The 14,616-nt window shown below is 33.4% G+C and overlaps 1 long non-coding RNA gene across 14 annotated transcripts; it reads right to left on the minus strand.

The window, feature by feature from the left end:
- Positions 1 to 489: 489 nt before the first annotated feature.
- Positions 490 to 7,777, minus strand: LOC110684862. Of its 14 annotated transcripts, XR_002503876.1 has the most exons (9): positions 7,340 to 7,774; positions 6,643 to 6,698; positions 3,770 to 6,525; positions 3,275 to 3,352; positions 3,069 to 3,154; positions 2,520 to 2,634; positions 2,359 to 2,439; positions 1,991 to 2,015; positions 490 to 1,466 (listed from the first exon to the last, which is right to left on the minus strand). It is a non-coding gene; the product is annotated as an uncharacterized LOC110684862 (long non-coding RNA). The 14 variants fall into 14 exon arrangements; XR_002503879.1 differs by having other exon boundaries at positions 3,069 to 3,851; positions 4,155 to 6,525; positions 7,340 to 7,777; XR_002503867.1 differs by having other exon boundaries at positions 3,069 to 3,901; positions 4,155 to 6,525; positions 7,340 to 7,775.
- Between the last annotated feature and the right edge of the window lie 6,839 nt (positions 7,778 to 14,616).

Here is a 14,616-nt window from a genome sequence, read left to right on the forward strand (position 1 = left end):
TTAAGGAGCACTACTAGAAAATCCGTCCTTTTTGGACGCTTTTAAAGCCTTTTTTCGACGCTAAAAAGCGTCGAAAATTTATTTCACGAAGCTAAAAAGCGTCGAAAATTTATTTCTCGACGCTTTAAAAAAGCGTCGAGAAAACGTGAGTCGAGAGTATTAGTCGTCATCAAAAAGCGTCGCGAATCTCGACACTATACTGTGTCTAAATCTTTATACGATGCGTCGGAATTCACAGTAGTTGGCGCACTTTCTTAGCTTTAACGACGCTTTTTTGTGTCTAGAATCATAAAGATAGCGACGCTTTTTTGTGTCCACAGTTTCATATATTTGATGTCAAGTATTTTGCCAACGTTTTTTCTGTCGATATTTTCTTTGTTAGGGAAGGTTTTATTGGTCCATATTTTTTACAAAAATATCTAGAATACAATAAAAAAATATTTCCCACTAAAAATTATTACTAGTTTTCAAGTATTAATTACCAATATATACACAGCAAAATTAGGCCAAATTTTTTTATTGCATATAAATATATTTATAGTTTATGTACAATATCTAATAGCAATGAGTTTTCTATTACAAAAGGTATAATTCTATCTTATACCAAGGAGCCAATAGTTCAAAAGTACAAACAAGAGGTAATTATACATAAGCACAGAACAAAGCCAATCATAGGCATCACTAATAAGACATCTAAGCTAGAGGAAATAGGTGGCATCAAACTTCGACAGTAGGAATACATAACTCCCTTTCATAAGGGTTCTTCACGCAATCTGGGATAGAATAATAAGTCCTATGGCCAATAGCCATATCATTACAACCTTCAGCAAGATTATGGGCAATGACATTGATATCCCTACGAACATGCTTTAATCTCCACCTCTTCAAGTTTCCTAATGCTATTAGCAATGTCATTTATTATGGCAACAAGGGGATGGTGGATAATGGGGTCGAAGGTGTCAATTAAACATCACCTTAATGGAAATTGCATCCGTGAAAAGCTCCACTTTCTTCACATCAAAAGCCTCGGCCATAGCCAAAGCATCTCTAACAGCATAAAGCTCAGCTGCTAGCGCCGTGACAGCGTTGTATTTGTTGGAGAAACCCAATAAACAAGTCCCATCATCATTCCGAATCACTCCACCACCAGCAGCAACATTAATCCTCCTCCAAGAGCCATCTGTATGGATTCTTTTGAACCCAGGGGGAGGAGGAATCCACTGCTGCTGCAAAGGAACAGCAGGGCAGAGGGTCTTCAGGGACAGAATGCGGCATTAGTAGTAGCTCCATTCTCACCCGAGGGAGGGTGGAAGACAGAGACAACAGACTGAGAGGAACTAGCAATCCCAGCAGAGATAGGGATAGCAGCAAAATTAGAATACTGACAACATCATCGAGAATAAAAAACAACAGCAACAACATTGCATAGCAACAATAGCAAGGTCGACAACAGTGTGGTCAACGTCCTGCAACAAGAACATTATCAATCATTTCAACTAATGACAGAAATAAAATTAGTAATATATACGAATACCGACCAATTACAATGATTCAAAAAGAAACCACACCTAAGACTTTAAAGCAATAACTAGAAAACCACCCCCTTCTTTCAAATCCTCACCATTCATGAATCAACCCAAAAATACAAATTTTATCGCAACAAAAGCAAACACAATTCAAAATTAACAAAAGTTCACGATTATAGGAACATAGGGAGCGGAAACCATGGACCAAGCCAAATTAAACAAGCAGCATATATAAGGATAATATATTTTTATGTGTTGCATTATTATACAAGCCAACTAACCAAATGTCAAATATATAAATAGAGTAGAAATAGATCAAAATAGCTTCCGGTAATGTCAGATTTTTGTTTCTAGATAATGTGAGTTTTTACAGGTAATGTGAGTTTAATATCAGAAGTTGTAATTTTTTCATAGCAATATATATATTCTATAAATGATCTTGCATATTTTGAAGACAAAAGTACCTTCCAGAATCCTCCCCACCAAAACCTACAGAGAAAAATGAATGGATCAGTAATTAAAAAAGTATACATGTAAGATATATTACAGCAAAACAAATCTTAATAGTCAAATCTTAAGGATATACAAAAGTAGCCCAAACATGTTAAAGTCAAAATGGTTCATTGAAATGAAAATATAAAATCTAGTTTTAAGGAATAAATTGGACAATTTGAGAAAATAGGGAGCAAAATATTTTTGCACAAGGCAATAAGACAAAAACAAAAGCTTGAAAATACAAAAAAAAAAAAAAAAAAAAAAAAAAAAAAAAAAAAAAAAACAAACCACCACCAATTAGCATAGGTTTACAGATGAAAGATATTCACCTACATACCTTCCACCAAGACTACGATTTAACGGTCTTAAAAGCCACGGTTTTGGTTTTCGAGATTCCACAATCTAGCAACTCTGGAACCTAGAATATCAGACAAAAACCCAGGGGAACCATTCATTCACTATAAAAATAAGAGATATATGTAAGAAAATTGTACATACTTGCTTATCAATGTTTCAGTTTGATCCCATGTGTCTAGCTTCCATACGTCCTTCTCTGTTAATGGTCTTTTATAACCAAGCTCCATGAGGGGATTCATCCACGAAAATAAAATATCTATCATCAAAGTAAACAAAATAATAAGGCAACTTGTTAAAGAACAGAACACTTCAGAAATTGAGACTACATGTTCTGAAGTATATCTTATTAGGATATCATAAGCAAGCAACAAGTCCTTCCTGCAATGACAAAAGTTTATAAAATCGTCTAATTAGCCATCTTAAACATGTTTACAAGTTTCCAACTGAAATTGCTTTTATACATATGACAAGGAAAATGCGATTATGATGTCTCTTTAATTACTATCTTGAAAAGGAAAATGTAATTATGATGTCTAATCATTAACTAGAAGTGATTCAAACGTTTTAGAATTTAGAAAATCATCAAATATAAAATTAACAAGGATGGAAGATCAGCTCCCAAAGGCTGCCTATTCAACATCCAACTGAATAGTTTTGAAAACAAAAGTTAAGAGAGGAAAAAAACCATACTAAAGAATATGTTAACATGCCTCTCCGGTTAGATTAGCTCTCCACCAGGAAGTTCCTCGTACACACTGTCATCAATTTGTTCATGCCTTATGGGAGTATACCCCGGGTAAGGATCCAAACAAAATGCCCAAATTCGATAAAGTCAACTAAAATTCATGTCAGAAATAAGAACATAACTTCAACACACACCAATTTAGTTCTTATACCTCTCTAAGGCGAGCCAAAACCGCTTCCCTCTTTGCCGCCTCGTCATCGCTTTCATACAAACCAGACTCAACCAAAAACTGAAATTCCAACCCATTCACCTTAAATCACCATCTAATATAACACAGTCAGAGTTCTATTCTTCTGATCAAAATTCACTGCCCACAAAACTAATTAACCAAATTGGTAACTAAATGAACTCTATCTACACCCAATCGCCATAATTATAAACAAACAACATCAATTTATACAAAAACAAACTAACTACTCAGAAAAACATGAAGCAAAAACTAATGCAATAATCAAAATCTGAAATCAAATTTAGGATACATAAATTCAACACAATGTAGACCCATTAAAACCCTATTCAAAATTAATCAAATCAAAATGTTAAGAACAACAAATACCCATAAAAATTAGAATAAAAAAAATGAGGTTACCTTGGGTAAAACGAGCACCAAGCTTAGCATAAGAAGAAAGCTTAACATCAAGATTACCTTCAATCTTTCGGGCTTCTTTTCGGAGCTCTTCCCACCCAGATTCCTGCAACTCCATACTCAGATCCGACATCCTACCCACCTGAGCCGATTACCACAACCCACCAGACTTAAGAAACCTTGAAATTTTTACTGTTCAATCAATTAAACCCATCATCTGACCATACTTCGGTAACATTATTGGGAAAAAAAGCTTTAAAAACAATCCACAAACCCAATTTCGAATAAAAAAGAAAAAAAAACAAAACAAAATATACGCCTTAATGTTGTCGGCACAGAGATGAGGAACAAATTGATTAACATTAGACAGATCTGAATATATAATTGATGTACCTTAATATGAATTGATTTAGAGAGACAAAGATCTAAACTTATATTGATTTACCTCATTTCGAAATAGAATAGAGAGGGACGACGGACGAAAATGTAACTTTGAAACTGATGTAGCACGCTTTGAAATTGATTCAAGAAGGGCGAAGATCTGAATTTGAATTTGATTCACAGAGGAGCGAAGATTTGAGTTTGAAATTCATGGTTCCATGAGCCTCTTTGTAGAATTACGTATGAAGATGAGAAGAATAGTTAGGGTTGATAACTGAGTCACTGAGTGGTAAGGGGTTGGTTGGTTTGTTTTTTTTTTTTTTCCTAAATTTTGAAATTGTGGGTGTTGAATTCACGTGTTAGTCACGTGCTAGAGTTTCTCGACGCTAAAAAGCGTCGGTAAAACACGCATAGTATTTCAGAGCTGACACTACCAGTCTAGCGTCGAAGGCCCAGTGTCGAGAAAGTACTCTTTTTGTAGTAATGGAGGTTTCACAACTATTGCACCATATTCATTTTAGGAAATAAAACTAGTTTTTGGCCTAGGAAATGCCCCGGGTCATCAAATCGTATCATATCACTAATATATAAAATCGGTCTTGCAGCGAGGCCACGTAACAGCAACACTAAGCATTCTAGGTTTTCACCAAATGTCGTGTCATGTAACCGACAAATAGATATTACTGTGACTGTGTGACACATATGATGCTAAGTAAGCTAATTTTGGATAGATTTTTTAAGATAAAAATGAATATACTTCTAATATTTCATATATATATAATTAATCATAACTTTTAATAAATATCCTATGACTCGGTTTTATTTCCATTATAAAATTCGTTTTAAAAAGTTCTTTAAAATAAGATCCATTTATAATATATTTAATTTTTCAAAAAATAATAGAAAACCTGAAATAAAATAAATTTTAAACAAAAAATAATAATTTTAGTTTAGTAAAAATACTTTCAATTCAATAAAAATAATTTAAGTTCAATAAAAAAAAATCAACTAAACCATTAAAAAAAAATCAAGTTAATAATAATATATATATCTATTTACAAATTACAAACTACAAAAAGTAAACAATTATATTTTATCCTAAATTTTTTATCAACAATCCGGGCATCGCCCGCCCGGTTACAAAACTAGTTATATGTATATAACAAATGAGGTTTTATAATAAAAAATTATGTGATAAAATACAAATATAGATTAAATTAGTTACAATTGTTGTAAATAAAGGAGTAGTCTAGTACAAACCTTGTAAAAATATTTAAGTAAGATAATAAAAGATAATCCTGACCGAGTAACCCCTGACTGAATAACTAAGGTAAACCTTAACAAAATAACTAGGTAGCTCCTGCCACACGGTGTTGTCTGCTGCATGAAAAGGTTACTGAAAAAACTTACCCAAAATGAAAATGTGGTGAAATAAAAATAAAATTTCTAAATAGGAATACTTATCAACTTAAAAAAAAAAATAGAGGTAATAAGTATATATTAATTTTCATTGGTAAGAATTACACAATTACATCATTACATATAACAATTAACCTAATCATTTTAGTTGCAATCCTTTAATACATTGAAGTTTCATTAACTTAAATTGACACATTTGAAGTAAAAAATTTACCTTGTCCATTAGTGCATCCGTCCCTTTGCGTGGCACTATTGTCAATTGTACATAAGTTTACTAATCATGAATCAAATAATACTTACAAAGAGTAAACATACTCATGTTCCGGTGATTATTTTGAAACGGGGTAAGTACGAACAAAATGATTTAGATATATTTAAGACACGTTTCTTTAGCCAAGTCTCAAATGAATAACTTTATCTATTTATATATTTACTAACTCATAATCCCATACAAAATAATAGACAAAAAAGTCAACTCTGAAAAATATATATGTTCGTACGGCCTTTATTTTATCATTACTTTTCTAACACAATAGACTTATAGACGGTGAAGTTTGATGATTACTACTACAAAAACTTTGTAAAACCATAATTTAGGGGTAGTCATGTTAATCAGTTCCTTAATAGCATTTAGTTAGAGGCAATAAAATAAAATTTATTTTAAAAATTATTTTTTATACAATGTGAAGGTAAATATCTAATTTTATTTCATATTTTATTTCACAGTTGTTGCATTTAAGTTGTAGAAATAGTCAGTAGTATTGTTGATTTGACTGGTCTCTATCTACCAACTGCCTACAATAAAAGCTTTAACTAATATCAGCCTTCACCCTAGTGTAACTCACTAACTCACCAGCTAACTAATGAATTGACAGAAGTAAACAACCATTGTTAAAATAAGGCTTGCCTACGTGTAGCTTCATTCGGTTGACTCATCTTCTAGTAACTCAAACTGCTGATGTGGCGTCAAAGATTGACATAGTTTGTCAATCAAGAAGATCAACTGGGCACTCCCCCTAAAACAATACTCAATAATTGAAATAGCAAACAGAAAAACTCAAGGAACATAAAATAGGTAAAAATAAAATAAAATAAAATAAAAAAGCATTAAATAAAGGTGAGATTAAACTTACATTTTATTATGATTTGCAATGGTGTATTCAATTGGTTTCATAATAGGAATCAAAACCTATGCAACATTCAAATCAGCAAAGTTTAAAACTCATCACCCAACTTGTTCAAAGTAAGAAACTAGATTGATTATTAGAAAAAAAAAATTCAGGGAAAAAAGTATACATAAAAAGGGGGCATGAAATTACCTTTCGATTAACAGCAAAAAAAAGAGCAATTAAGACCAACTATATCATGCCAAATAGCCCTCAAATACAATCAATAAGCAATCAAGAAAGCCAGTAATTAGAAAGAAGAGGAGAGAGAGAAAACAAACAAAATGGTATTAACCCATCCTACTCAAAGGGATGATGTCGCCAGGTTTGCATGCGGCAAAAATACTAAAATAGCAGCTATATATAGATAGCATGACTATTGAGATTGCGCCAAAGATTGCAGCTCTATTTTTCGCTTTAATGGAAATCGGAATTTTACTAAAAAAAACCCAAAAAACAAAAGAGTTTTACAGAAATGTAACTAGTAACTATGAAACAATTGATAATCAAGAAAAAATCACTAAACCCTTATACAAATCGAGAATATAAATCTACCTAAAATTCCACAAAACCCAATTAAAACAACAATTCAACACCAATTACTCTATCAAATTCATAAATCAAAAGCAAAAATACCTTTTTTTTTTTTTTGTGAGAAACAAACCTTAGAATTGAAGAATAATGAAGTATTTCCACCACGAAATTAAATACGACAGCGACAACCAACAAGATTTGTCTGCTAACCGGGGAATTGCAAATTGCCACTGAAATTTAGAGGTTTTTGGGTTCAAGAAGTTTGGGTATGAGACTATGAGTGTCTCTTTGAGTACTTTTTTTTACATAGAAGAGGGAAGGGTAAGGGTTTGTGACTTTGCGTGGGTAGAGTCTGTAGAGACAGATTCTTAGGTGGTTTTATTTTATTTTTTAAAGCCTTTTTTTTATTCAAATGAGGAATAACTTCCAACATAAACAAGGAAAATAAGCAAAAATAAAAAGAAAAAGCAAAGAAAAACAAAACAATTATACTAGCATCCCTTTAATAACATTTAAGTAAGATTCGCTATTATATATTACTAGTTTTGTTCCCCTGTGATGCCGAGTTGTTTATTGAATTTTAAGATAAATTTTTAATCTTTATACGATTTGCTAGATTGTGAAGTATATTATTTTAATCGATTAGTATATATATTATAAATGTATGTTTTATGCTTTGAACTATTTACTTAGTCCAAACAACATTATGATATAAAAAATAATTTATTTGATAATTTTTTAGAATTATATTCTAATAATTTTTTTAATAAAATTATAATTGAATTTGTACATTTAAAATATTGGTATTTTATCGAAAATAAAACTAATTTTATACTAAAATTCTATCCAAATAGAATTCTAAGCTAAATATTTTGTATCTTATGAGGTCTATTTAAATCTGTCCAACGTGGCACGACACTGCGACACTTGGTGAAAAATTGGAACTCCAAGTGTTGCTGCCTCGTGGACTGGCTAAAAGTTTAGCTTTATATAATAGTTATATGATATTCTTTTCACCTTACAAAAAATAATATAAAAAAATGTTAAGTTTAGTAAAAATTATTAACTTAAAGGAAGAAATACAGTAGAGAAATAGTAAAAATAACTTAATTTCGGTAAAAAAAATATTATCAATTTTGGAAAAATAAGGTTTAGTGATCTTAACAACACCATATGCATTATAATTTATAGTAAGGGTAAAAAAATGCTACGAGTACAAATAAAAAATGCTACGAATAAAAAAAGAAAATCCTTATATTGATAAATTCAAGTTCATCATTATAATTTGGTTAGTTAAAGTAAAAATCCTAATAATGATTAATACGAAGGAAAAAAACATTATACTATGAAAAATTATTTATGTGTTACATGTAAGTGTTACATATAATCAAAGTGTTACATGAAAGTGTTAATCTTTAAATAATGTTACTTTAAAGTGTTACAAATTATCAAAGTGTTACTTTAAAGTGTTACAAATTGCTTACGTGTTACATACAAGTGATGCTTGTTATTTAAGTGTGACAAAAGTGTTACTTAAAAATCTTTTTATTTCTGGACAAGTAAAGTGGTGCCACAATGTGTGACATTAGGCCTACTTTGTAGTTAAGGGTGAGAATAGGAGCAGTGGTGAGACATTTCTTAAGTTCTTGAAATGCAGTCTCACAATCTTTATCCCAAATAAACTTGGTATTTTTCCTCACAAGTCGAGTTATAGGTAATGCAACCTTGGAAAAGTCTTTAACAAATCTTCTATAATATCCAACTAAACCCATAAAACTTCGTACTTCAAGAACGTTGGTTGGTCTAGGCCATTCCACAATTGCTTTTATTTTCTTAAGATCAACAAATTTTCCCTTATCAGAAATAATGTGCCCCAAAAATGATATTTCCTGTAGTCAAAACTCGCACTTTGAAAATTTTGCATATAATTGATTCCTGATCAAGGTATCTAGCACTATTCTCAAACGTTCCTCATGTTCCTCATTATTCTTGAAATACATTATTAAAAATACGGTTCATCAAATCCATAAAAACAGCTGGTGCATTAGGTAACCCAAATGACATTACAACAAACTCATAATGAACATATCGCGTTCTAAAGGAAGTTTTTGGAACATCCTCATATTTAATTCGGAGTTGGCGATATCCATACCTCAAATCAATCTTTGAAAATACTTTTGCACCTCGAAGTTGGTCAAACAAATCATAAATGCGGGGTAAAGGATAATTGTTCTTGATTATGATCTTGATTATGATCTTGTTTAGCTCTCTATAATCGATACATAGCCTCAAACTTCCATCCTTTTTCTTCACAGACAATACTGGAGCTCCCCAAGGTGACACACTCTGTCGAATGTATCCTTTCTCAAGAAACTCATCTAATTGTTTCTTCAATTCTTGTAATTAAGTTGGTGCCATCCAATATCGTGCAATAGAAATAGGAGCCGATCCTGAAATTAACTCGATGGTAAAGTCTAATTCTCTTTGTGGTGGCATGCCAGGTATCTCTTCTCGAAAACTTCTGGGTACTCACAAACTATAGGAATGTTAGTTACAGATGATTCAAAATGGTTTAAGTCAACCACACCACAAAGATAACCACATATCCTCATATCAATCTGGTGAGCTCTCAAAGCAGACACTATTTGGAACTTAAGTTTTCTTTCAAACTTTTGATAGGATATCCTCTCTCAATTTTGCGCCGTAAGAGTTAAACTTTGCTCAAAACAATCAATTTTGTCCTCATACTTGGTTAACCAATCCATACACATATTTATGTCAAACTCAGATAGGTCAAATGCTATCAAATTAGCTGGGAATTCAACTCTCTCTAAGATAATTGGACAATCTCTATGCATGGTTCCATATTATTTTGGTAACATTATTCTCTCATGTAAAAATACAGATTTTGATGCAAAACTTTCAACATTGACAAAAACATAAAAATATGAATTTCTAACTCGAAATACATTTTGAAATAAATTACTTTCATTCGAAAAAATTAGATTATGAAATAATAAAATCTTAAAATGAAATTAAGACTAAAACATTTGTTCGTCATCAAAATAGAGGTTGAAATTTAATTAAGCTTATCATATAGATTAGAGTATAATAAATCATATTTTAAAATCTTGGGTATTATAACTACACAGTCAAGAAGGAGATGTCGCACTTTGGAAGTGCCAGCTGATGAAGTTATCCAACACGATGAATATGGGGAGTCAGATGAGTAGGTGGTTCTTTGCCTGGGATACCCCTTCCACTTCCAATGATGGGATATTGAGAGAGTAAGACGGTGAAGGATCCATCTCCGCCTCTACTCGTAGTGATCCTAATCAAGGGGACGATGACGAGACCTCCTAAATATTAGGGGCGAAGGCTTCTAGGTCTGGTAAGGCGGAGGCTGGCTTTGAAGTTGAACATTTAGCTAAGTCTCCACCTATGATCAACCCCACCGAAACACACATGACTTCCAGGGATGTAACTGCCCTGAAAACAAGCTTTAAGGGATTTCAAGATAAATATCCCATTGGACCGAAGTGGGAAATAAGAGTCCTGCTTGTGGAGGCAATTGTAGTTTGGGAGGATGACGTTAAGCATGCCACCAATTATTTCTGCTGCTATGAGTCGGCAATAAAATCTAGACTCTGCTTCCCTCTTCACAGGGGAACAAGGAGGATCTTGAAGGTGTATGACCTAGGCGTTTGGCAGCTCACCCCTAACTCCTGGATAAAATTCCGAGTTACATCGCCGCTTACGAGTTCAAGAACATTGAGCCAAGCTTCGAAGCTTTCGCTCATATGCATTACATGAGTCGGGCTCTAAGCGGCTAGGGAGCATGGTATACTTTAATCACCAGTCTGGAGTACATGATAACTCTAGGTAAGCCGTCTAAGTTTTATCTCATCTCTTTCCCCGCTTTAGCAATGAACCAGGTCTTACGCATGTACAATAAGGATCCGGCTTTGCTCGGAAAAAAGTACACCCTCCCTCACATTCCATCCTAGGCTTGGGAACAAAAAATGGAGCCGAAGTTCTTCACAACCAGCACTTAACCCTTAGACGATGGGACCCAAATAATAGTACCAAAGAACTAGGTACCCCATCCAGACTTCTTGAAAGATGAGGTGTAGTCAAGGATGATGGGGTAAACCCGTTTTCCATTTGGATTCCAAGGATGATGGGGTAAGATGGGACCTAAATAATAAACCCAAAGACCAAGGTAAGAAGATTTCTTTGAACTCCCATGGCCGCTTGACTTTATGCGTATCAAAACCCACCGATCTCATCAGGAAAACTGTTCAACAGCCGACATAATTTGGGTGTCGCCTATGTTGCTTTCTCACCACATCCTTGTTATGATGTTCAGAAATTCGCCAAATGGATGCTGAGGACAATTAATAGGTCCAAAGACCGGGTGTCAGGAGTGCAGTCGGTTAATTTTGATTAAATCCTAGCTCTACTAGCTGAGGTAACCAAGCTTAACTCAAGTATATTTTTAATCTTTAGACTTATCTTCTAACCCCCCCTTGTAGACACCCAAATGTGTCTCTCCAAAACCAAACCCTCAGTGATGAATACCTTTCTTGTCATTTGATTATTGAACGAAGCAAAAGTGTGAAAAGTCTAGTAATGAGGATGTTTTTATTAAAATATCACTTCATTTTGTTTTTGAAAATATTTCTTTTCTTACCTTATTTATGAAAAACATGCATTCCAGTTTAGTTTGGTCCATGATATGGGTCAAATAATGATGCAGTTGGATGGGGTTTGAAAAGACCTTTCCAACGATATATTGTAAGCCCAATTCCGATGAATAATGAGGGAGTTATGGCCAAAATATTAAACTGGGCCCTAGTCGGATTTTACCTACGACCCAATGATCATGTGGAGGGTCAAAAGGTCTAATCCTATTCCTAAACTAATTAGAATTAATTAGAACCTTCTATAAGTTTCTAAAAGATCTTAATTATTCTTTTTGAAAAGATAAGATTAAAGAATTTGAGTTAAATAAAAACTTTCCTTTTTTTAATCCTAATTCTATTCGAAATTAAAGTTATCAAAGACAGTCAGATATAATTATCTTTCCAAATCGCGCCTCATAATCTTTATTCAAATCTTATATGGTTGGATAGATCTTGAAATTATTTTTCCAATGATATATTATAATATTAAATCCGAGCTATAACAAAAAAGATATGAATGAGATATGAAACTCTATCCAAAGCTGACACCTTCCCACTATTTCGGCCATATCTTTTTATCTACAAAAGATTTTAATCTGATTCTAATTGGGTTGGAAAGTAGACTTCAAGAGATTTCCAACTACTTATATATGCCATATTTGAACTTCTAGGTCAAATGATATGATAAAAACAATATCTGCAAAAACTGTTGTCCATCGAGTTTTATTTCGATTCGAATTCTGATTCTTTTCTTATTCTTCGACCCTCTTTTTTCTCTGTAAATAGAGGTCTTATCTCCCCTTTTTCAATCACCAACTCTGATGAAGAATTTCTTGATTCTCTCTCCCTCTTTCAAGCCTAACCTTTTACAAACAAAATTCCGCATTCACAAGATCTAGACACACCTAGCATTGTTCGAAGTTGCCTTCTCCCTAAACGTGAAATGTTTTATTTTTTGAGGGTTTGGTCCCAAATCTCTCTTTCAATAATTTAATTTTTTGATTTTATTATTTTCCTTGAAGTTACTAATGTGTGTATCTTGTTATTAGAAAGAGATACGAGGCATCCAATTAAGTGCTTTAATTGATTTTATTGATATTTTGATGTAGAAATCATGTCTAGGTTGTTATTATGATTCCTAGTGTCATGTTAGGGTGTTTTTATTTTCCTAGTATCATGTTTAGGGTAATAACTATAATTTCTAATATCAAATATGACAATTGTGATTCCTGTGATGCTTCCTATTTTCTTTCCTAATATTCATGTTAGTATCATGTTAGGGTTAAAGCTTTGATTTTTATTGATTAGTGGCATGCTAGAGTTTGTTAATAATCTTGTTAGTATCATGCCTAGGATCTTGCTATTATTATGCTTTAACATGATTATTTTAATTATTATGGTTGTTAACATGATTATGATAATTATGTTTATTATTGTTATTATTATGTTGCTTGATTATATTTATTGTTATTGCTTGATCACACCTTTTATGCATGTTTAAAGGGAATTTGTACTTGTAATCACGCCTGATAAGATAATTAGTAATCTTGTTTAGTGTTAATTTGATTATAATTCAAGTGATCGCCAATAATAGATTTGTTTGTGCATTAAATTCGACCAACATAGATAAACAGGTTTAAAGTAAACTTATTGATTGCATGTTAGTCAGAAAGCGCACATGAATACGATCAGAATAAAGTAGAGGCCTATTATTAGGGTAGGTTCAATCTCTTTTAGGTTTGATTTATACCTTCATCCCCAAACTACCAGTCATGGTTCCAGACCTATTGGAGTTGACGATCTCCTGGATCGTTAAGGGGTGTAACCTTCACCTCGTGAACGGTTTACAAGTTCCTAAAACTTGTTGGCGACTCTTTTGCTCTAGCTTTCTTCCCTTTGGACGCCACCGTACTTTAGTATTTGATCACAGTGGGGTTCAAGTTTGGGGTAATGCTTCAAATATTCCTTACACTCCTTTTTACCGTCTGTATTCTACAGGCGATGCTGAGGGTGGACGAGCTGAAGACTCCGTTTAGGAGAAAATAAGAGGAGGTAAATGATGCTAAACAAAGGGCCACAAATGCTCTCAACTCTACTTAATACCAAAATACCATGACTGAAATTGAGATTAAAGTTGCAGAGTTGAAACAGGAGGAGCTGATTAAGACTTTGACGGCCGTAGTGGAGGAGACCGACACCAAAGCCACCAACTTAGAGTTGGCGCTTAAAAATGCTTAATCCAATTTGAAGGCTTTGGAAAGGGAGGACCAGGAGAACACCCAGCTCAGGGACGAGAACACCCGGCTCAAGCTTGATATTGTTTAAATGAGGAATGCACACAAAGAAGAAATCTCCAAGGAGAAAAACTTGCTGGTGGCGGAGAACGAGAGGGATAATGAGGCTCGCCTGAATCTAGCTTGGGATCTGGTCCACCCTTACGCTGATTGGGAGTTCTTCAACGTGATGTACCAGTATCCCCTGGGCGCCTGTGTGATTTTAGGAACTTTTGATACTTTAAGGAGTATGGGATGTTCCCAAGTCAATCAATCAAAGTAGTGATTGCCCAAAACCAAGTACACAGCCTTCCAACACAACAAGCGGATCAGCCGTTTGCCCAGGCGGTTTTAGTTGTTTTAGTGACCTAGTTTTCCACCGTCTAGGGTACCTGCAATCCAATTACACTTTATATCCGTTTTCCCTATTGGAAGGACTTGTATAATTT

The sequence above is a fragment of the Chenopodium quinoa genome, unplaced genomic scaffold (genome assembly GCF_001683475.1).
Source record: "Chenopodium quinoa cultivar QQ74 unplaced genomic scaffold, ASM168347v1, whole genome shotgun sequence".
NCBI classification, from domain to species: domain Eukaryota; kingdom Viridiplantae; phylum Streptophyta; class Magnoliopsida; order Caryophyllales; family Amaranthaceae; genus Chenopodium; species Chenopodium quinoa.